Source organism: Halyomorpha halys, unplaced genomic scaffold, assembly GCF_000696795.3.
Source record: "Halyomorpha halys isolate HHAL.00 unplaced genomic scaffold, Hhal_1.1 Scaffold317.1, whole genome shotgun sequence".
NCBI lineage: Eukaryota > Metazoa > Arthropoda > Insecta > Hemiptera > Pentatomidae > Halyomorpha > Halyomorpha halys.
Genome location: NW_027106310.1, coordinates 63,603 through 71,623, shown reverse-complemented (window position 1 = coordinate 71,623; position 8,021 = coordinate 63,603).

Sequence of the window (8,021 nt, the reverse complement as noted above, 5' to 3'; positions counted from 1 at the left end):
GAGGATTATTAGGTAATGAAGGAGAAGCCAGGTTAGAAACAAGTGGATTTGGGTGGTTGAGAAGTTTATTATGGAAGGAACGGTATCTGGCTCTGGCCAAATCGGCAATTTTTAAACTTAATAAATTATTTTCTGCAATGATCAGAATAGAACCTAGAGAGAAAGAAATACTTTATTCATTCATGGTACCCAAATACATCGGGTTGCTACATTACACAGCATACTGATCAATCCGTGACTGGACAAATATAAGTTACATATTTTTTCAAGATATGATATAATAGATAATAAATAATAAAAAAAAATAAATAGTTATTTCTATGTGTACAAACTGCCAGAGATATGGTCACACGAAAAAATTTTGTTACTTTGAGCCAAAATGCTTCTATTTATAATTATAATTACTCAATATTAGAGATATGATGAAATTCCATCTTCACCTGGAGCTTTGTTGTTCTTGAGTTTCGTAATTGCATCTATGATACCTTCATACTCTAGAGGGTAGATCTCTTCTTCATTACTTACTATATAAGTATTTTTTACTTGATTTTAATCTTTTTCATACAGCAAACTGTTGAAGTGGTGGGCCTACAGGGGCCACAGTGGATTTCTGCTTCAAACCTCGTTTCGATTTCTCAACCTGTATTTCCATCAGCCACTTGCGTTCCCATTCATTCTCTCTCTTTTTTATATTTTTGATGAAATCGCTTTTCTTGTCTTCTTCTTTCCCTATACTTTTACCATGCCTATTGCGTGTGCTTCTTTTGGACTGCATTTCTATATGCGTTATTCTTAGTTTTTAGCATCCGTTATCCTGGCACATTCATTGTTAAACCAACACAGTCTTAGTCCAATCTTGTGTCTTCACCGCATCCTCGGCTGTTCTTCTAACCACTGTTACGAATTAGTTTTAGCAGATTTGGATAGGGCTTTTCCAGGATATACAGAACTTTTTTCTTAATAATTCCAATTTTTTTTGGATACTGAATCCGAATATGAGGGTTCCAATCTTGCTAGGCGGTGGCTTACAACAAAAACAGAAAATAAAAAATCTGGTGGATCACATAGTTTTTACATACCATCTTGAGATGCAATTAATCCTTGTTTATTTCAAAACAGTTATTTATTTATTATTCAGGATGACAAGGCCCTAAATATATATTTCATATAGATGAGTAAAAGTAATTTTTTTTTTTTTCCTACGCCACAGGAAATGGGCTATTACGCCATTTTCCCTCTCGCACCCCAATACAATTTTACTCTTCCTCTTATTTGGTCCGCATCCCGCTCAACATCCTCCAGACCAACACACACCAAAAGATGGTCCCCATCCATGTCTCCCATGTTGCATAGAGGACATTTCGGGGAATCTACGATGCCAATTCGATGGAGGTGTTTTTGGAGCAAATCATGTCTTGTTATTAGCCGAAAACAGCCCACTCTCTCAGTTCTGCTAAGATTGCCGGGGATTCGTTTATCCTTATCCAGTAGGCTCTCCCACTTCTTTCCTTCCGCTTGAACTTTGTGTCTAGCACTTGTTCTGTCCTTACAATAAGAGCTTATAAGTGATTTCACTGTTCTGTAGGAAAGTGGTAGAACAGGCTGGTTCTCTGCACAACCAAGTTTAGCCAACTTGTCAGCTTGCTCATTACCATCTATGCCAACATGGCCTGGTATCCACTGCAGAGCTATAGCCCATCCTCTTTTCTTCATGATAGCAGCCATGTTTCTGCACTTTTCTTCCGTGGGTGACTCTGCGGTACCTGGTGTTGTTGATTTTTGTATTACGGCTTGGGAGTCGCTGAATATTACCGCGTTGTCATTGCATTCAATAGTGGCTTCCATCGCAAAGCAGATAGCCTGCATTTCTGGATCATAATTATCACATCCAGATCCAACGGGAAATGACAATTGGAAGTTGATTGAGTATACACCTGCTCCAGCTCTCTTGTTAATACCGGACGCAGACCCATCGGTATAAATGTGTAGCGTTTATCATTGATACACGTGCCCCCTGGATAGCGCTAAATGAACAGTAGCTGTCGCCACAACATCCCACAGAATATGACAACTACGGCATTTAACCGTAATGCAAACGGCCTTTCTAAAGGCCATCAAAACTCCAAGCTCAAAATTATTTTTTGGAATGCTGGAGGTCGAACACATGATAAACTTACAGAATTGAAGATTATTTTGGAAAAATATAATATTGACGTTGTTGGTCTTTGCAAATGTAAAAGTAAAATCTGAATATTGCTATAATAACTATGGTGAAATAATAATTATAATTTTTTGTCATATTTTATATTCATCCATTTTTTATTACGATTACCAACGAGAGATGCTTAGTTTTTCTAAGCAACATAAACAAAATTAAGCAGTCATTGGTTGCTGCATGAAAATTTCTCTCACGTTAATTGTTTTTCGGGTCTGGAAGCTGCTAGAGGGAGACTGTGGTTCCCATCTTCCTGGAATCTGTAGTTCACAGTCTCTTCCTTCTATAACTCGCCCCCTCCACCACTCTAGCATCTCTGGGTAAGTGTCCAGCCCTCTTTCTCTGACAATATACTCTTCTCGTGAGAGATTATCTCACGCGTGACTAAGGCTGCTATTAATCCAGAAAAATGTTTTTTCCTCGACGGAAAACATTAGTAGAACTATGGAAACGTAGGCTTGAAAAGGCAGGAACTTCATTAGGTACGTATTATTTAGTATGAATAGTATTTAGTTACTATAAGTGTATGTTAGGATGGTTTTCATTAAAAATTTGTCTTGTCATGTTTTCACTTCATTGCTGCGCCGTATGAATACTATATTTATAAATTTCTGAGTTATATTCAGGCATTCTAACAAAAAAGAATTGCCACCAGTGGAAATACCGATATGGTCCAGTCATATGGTGTTCACTGTCACCAGTTGTGCACAAGAGATTTCTTCAGACAGCATTTTTTAAAAGATTAGTGTTATATTCTTATAATATGACATATCTGTATTTTAACCGTTTTATAACTTTGTATGTCTAAAATATTATATTATGTTTATTGCTATTTCATAATTATGTTTCTTTTTTGAATTTTTAAAAATTTGTTTGCTCTTGTATCAAAATAATTTTTTTTTTTAATACTTTTTTTGTTATGCTTAAATAACCGTAATCTAAATCAAAATATTATATTTTAAAAAATACCTTCAAAAGCTCTAAGTAAGAAATGTGAGAAAAAGTCTCGACCTAGCGACCAATGACGGGTTAACACGTTCATGTCAGGTAATACTAATGTGTTATCAAGTGAAAGCCAAACGTTAGATTCAGATTACAACACATGGGTGTCATGCTCGAGACATACTCTAATAGACGGTGACTACATGTTGGTGGTTCGCGTCGCCACATAATTTATTTATTTTTTATTTTTTTGATATTTATTGAACGGAGGGGCTGTTTTTTTTTTAAATAATAATTTATTTATTGTTATTTACAACTGTATAAAATATTTTTATTTTTCTGTTTCTTTGGAAATCCGTATTTGAGGTTTTTTTGTGTTATAAAAAACCTATTATCAACTTTCTTCCTCTCTAGAAAATAACAGTTTAACAAAAGATAACGAAACCATGTACGATTGATTGAGATTGGGCACTTTCGGCTAATTTTCGCTTTCAAAGCCATTTTTAGACGGTTACAGGAAAAACATTTTCTCGTTTAATTAATTATCATAATTCATATTTATACATTTTAAATTACTAATTACAATGAGAGATAGTTGATTACTTTATATAAACAAAATAAAAAGTTATATGAAAGGAAATGTTTTTAAAAATTCGGCATTCATGCTCTGTTAGAACTAGCTCATATTAAAATAACTTGATAATACATTGATATATCGATTGTAATTAAAATCGTGAAAGCCATTTTTCATGGAAAAATTGATTCTATACAGAACCAACGGCCAGTCGATTTTATCGAAAAAATTTTTGTAACGTCCCAGGCTTCATAAAAAAAAAAAAGAAAATACAAAGTTACAATTATATATTAAGTTGATGGAATGAGAGAACTAAAATTACGCAGTAATCTCTAATATTATGTAACAAGTCTTAATAAATAAATGAAATTATGCAATGAATTATGTCATTAATTAAGTTACAATTACGTAAGCAAAATCGTACAATAATTTATAGCAGAATATTTGCTAAATACATTTCCAACTTTGGCTAACTGATAAACATAATTTTTGATGCTGAAAAAAAAAAATAAGAAAAAATAATAAATAAAATGAGAAACTTTAGCCAAAAGAGGAAGAAAAGATATAATAAAACTAAGGTTAATACTGTGATAATAAACTGAAGTTAATCCTGTGAATAGGGAGAAGACCCACGCTCTGACAAATATTTGAGTCGATGGTGAACGAACGGACCAATGTTTCAAAAACATTGGTAGCTAAACCAAAATCACTAGCTGTAGTAGATTAGTTTACAAACAAATAGATTCATAGTGAAAGGAATGCCACTGCTAGAGTTTCTACAATGACTTGAAGTGACTGATTCTGCCAAAACAACGAGGTTGCAGATTCACTGAAAAATGTTGACAAAAGAGCAGCTGCTGCTCCGAAAATCAAATTCCTGTGATTACTTTGGGAACCAAGACCTGATAAAAATGCTGTGACATTAACAGTACCAAGAACAAAAAAGGAAGATATTGTAGCATTAGATGGCCCAAAAATAGAGGATCTATATGCAATAAGAGTTCCAAAACAGCAGAAGTAATAATAGTATTTGAAACTCCAAATACTAAACGAGTTGTTGAAGTGCTTGTTACTCCAAAAACTGATGATGTAGTAGTCCTGAAATGATGTGATGTTGAGGTATTGTTTACTGCAGCCAATGCTGAACTTTCAGTAGAACGGCTAAAATTACTAGGTGGTTCATTGCTTAGCTCTTGAAGAGGATGACATCGATATGGAAATTATGGATCACTCTATGATGAAGAAAGTTGTTCAGGGAAACCGGGAGCTTACTTTAAAAGTTTACCCATGACGTGCTTACTTTCATGAATGAATCTTTGTTGGTACCAAGGGATTTGATCTAATACTGCGTGATATGACGCCAGCCAGATAGGGTTGAAACTGATGAACACGCATGCCTGGTGTTGTGGCCATTAGATTTATTCATCTTGGCACCGATTTTGGTTGCCAAAAATCGTTTGATGAAGGTGCGTTGACTTCCTGAATCTAAGACAGCCCTGGCAGGAATCAATTGACGTTGTTCGCCAATAACATAGCAATGGCTTTAACACATAGCTTAGGGTACGAGTTGAACCAAAACCGAGATATGTTCCCGTTGTAGTGGGAGAAATCCTGGTTTGCGAATGCGAGGTCTAATAAGATGGATTGATCTCTATGAATAAGGCTATGATGGTTGTCCTTACAGAACCTGGAGCTTCGCCTGGACTTATATACAAGTACTGTATGTCCACAGCGTAGGCAGTTATGGCAGCATTTTAAGCTCTGAACATATGGATGGCTAAGGCAACATATGGATGGACTGACCGTAGCGCGTGCAGTGGAGTTCATCTGCCTTTACTCCGCTGTTAGCTGCGTGTAATACACAGTACTATATTTAGGTCAGCTCCAAAAGTTTCTTCAAGACCTTTTCGTGATTTTCGGGAAACTTCGACATGAATGACGCAGCTCCTTCACGTAATGCACCCAGATAATTGCGAAACTCGTCACTAGTTTGGCGGTGTGGGTTCATAATGGACTTTCAAAGTGAATTAGTTCTTAAAGTGAGTTCATTTGAGAAGATCGCCTTGAAACATTGCAATAGAATCTGGAGTAGGTCAATTCTTGTTGGAGTAGCGAGGCTCATGCTGCTAGCGTAAGATTTTAGTAGGCGCAGCGGTGGCGGATAGAAAGCACTTTCTATGGTTATGTGGTGAACCTTCGATTATCTTAATTTTCACGGTATTATACTCATAAATATCCTGCCAGCTCTGTTAAACTCCAGGTTAATTGGGATAAACACAGTCTGGAGCTTTTCCCAAAGACGTTAAAAGTGCTCCCATATTGTAAAGGAAGTATGCATCTCTCCTTGCGACAATCAGGTGTTGTTCGGATTACTTATCGGTACTTCAACTGTCAAAGCAGCTCCAATAAAATTCCGCTTCAGAGAGGAGCGTTTGCGTTCCAAAATGGTAATTTATTTGGATTTTTTTAATGATTACTTTAACTCTTAATCACTTTATTGTTATAAAAACTCTAATTTTTACCGTTTTAGGAAGTGGTAAGTGTAATCGTATGGGTTATAATACAAAACATTTATTATATATTATTAACAGATGCTATAAATAATTAGTTGAAATAATAAACAGTTGTGTAATTATTATCAGTTTTTTTTTAGTAGTGCATACAAACTTTTTTACGATCGTAATGTATTTTCCAGCGCATTTTAAACTGGAAAAAAAATATAATGTGATTAAAATGTTTCAATAATACCTGAAAAAAAATGTGAAAGGGAAGAGGTTTAGTGTTATATTAAGGTTTAATGTGTTTTTATTTATTTTTAATTAACAACTTTCACCATAATAAAAGAAACAATTACTTATACATTTGTATCAAACTTAATGTATTAATATTTTTCTTAAAAGAAATTCGTTTTTCATTAGCTATTCTGAGAAAACATTACCTGAAAAATTTAACAAATTGAAGATAAGTTAGTTCATTAAGTCTTATTTACACTTTCTACTTTTTAGTATTTTTGTAGTACTAAATATATTTTGGGATCCTTGGTATTTGCATTAAAATATATGAGTTGGAAATAAGATAATACATAAGCACGAATTTCTCGAGAAATTGATAGAACAAATAATTGAAGAAATAATTTACTATAACTTCTATTCAGTTCTTATTTGAAATAAAATGGACGGTTTTATTGGTGATATCTATATACTACCGCTACTAGAGAATATTTTATTTATTTATTTTTATTATTATTCTATTTTATTTATTTATTATTTCTTGTGTATGGTTCGATTATGTTAGATTATTTCTCTATCCTTCTGTTTGTATATATTTAGAGAGAGATTTTATTTATTTTCTAAGTTTTTTTTTCATTTATTTGTACTCATATGTTATTTTATTCTAGTATGAATGTAATTATCTCAATTACTTATTGCCCAACAATGTTGTGGCAGATTGTAATATTTATCAATTAATAATTCTATATAAAAAAAAAAAATAAAAAAATTACTACCCCTATTTACATTAAGGTGAAACAAGGCTGCGTGTCGTGGCCAACCTTTGAGGTAGGGGACCCCGTTGGCCGTTCCTGTGGAAGACAATATCAGTTAATGTGTATTTTAACTATTTGTGAATTAACAAAATAGCATAAATTGTAAATAGTTGATTACGCAAAACCACGTGTTTTAAGTAAAGTGTATATAATACGAGTTATATTTTTAAAGCGATATTTGAATAAGTGAATTTTTCAATGTTTTGTTATATCAATCAATTTCATTTCTTGATTTAATTCCTTATTTTAGGATATGGTATTAAGTAATTAATTAATGATAATTAACGCTTTTTCTGAAGGTTGTGGATTCGATTCCCGTCTTGGTGAGTCAGATTTTATTTCATAGAAACGAATCCAGGCATTCCCGCTCTTAGGCTTTATAGGTCTTCATTGGAGGAGTTGAGCCATAAAAAAATAAAAAATTGGATTGGATAATGATTTGTACTGTCGGCAATTTCCCACTATAATAATTTTGTTAATTTAAACCTACCATTAGACAGTAACAATGGCGTATTAATTTAGATTATATAATATATTCAATTGTTCTATTATTTTAATTCAAAGAAGTTTGTTTAGGAATATTCTGTAAAACGTTTTATAGACAATTGTTAATAATAAAACCTTAAATATTTTCTTACAGGACCACCTGCTTTCAAAATATGGAGCTTGTATATCAATCGATCAACCACATGTATATCAATCGATCAACCACATGTATATCAATCGATCAACCACATGTATATCAA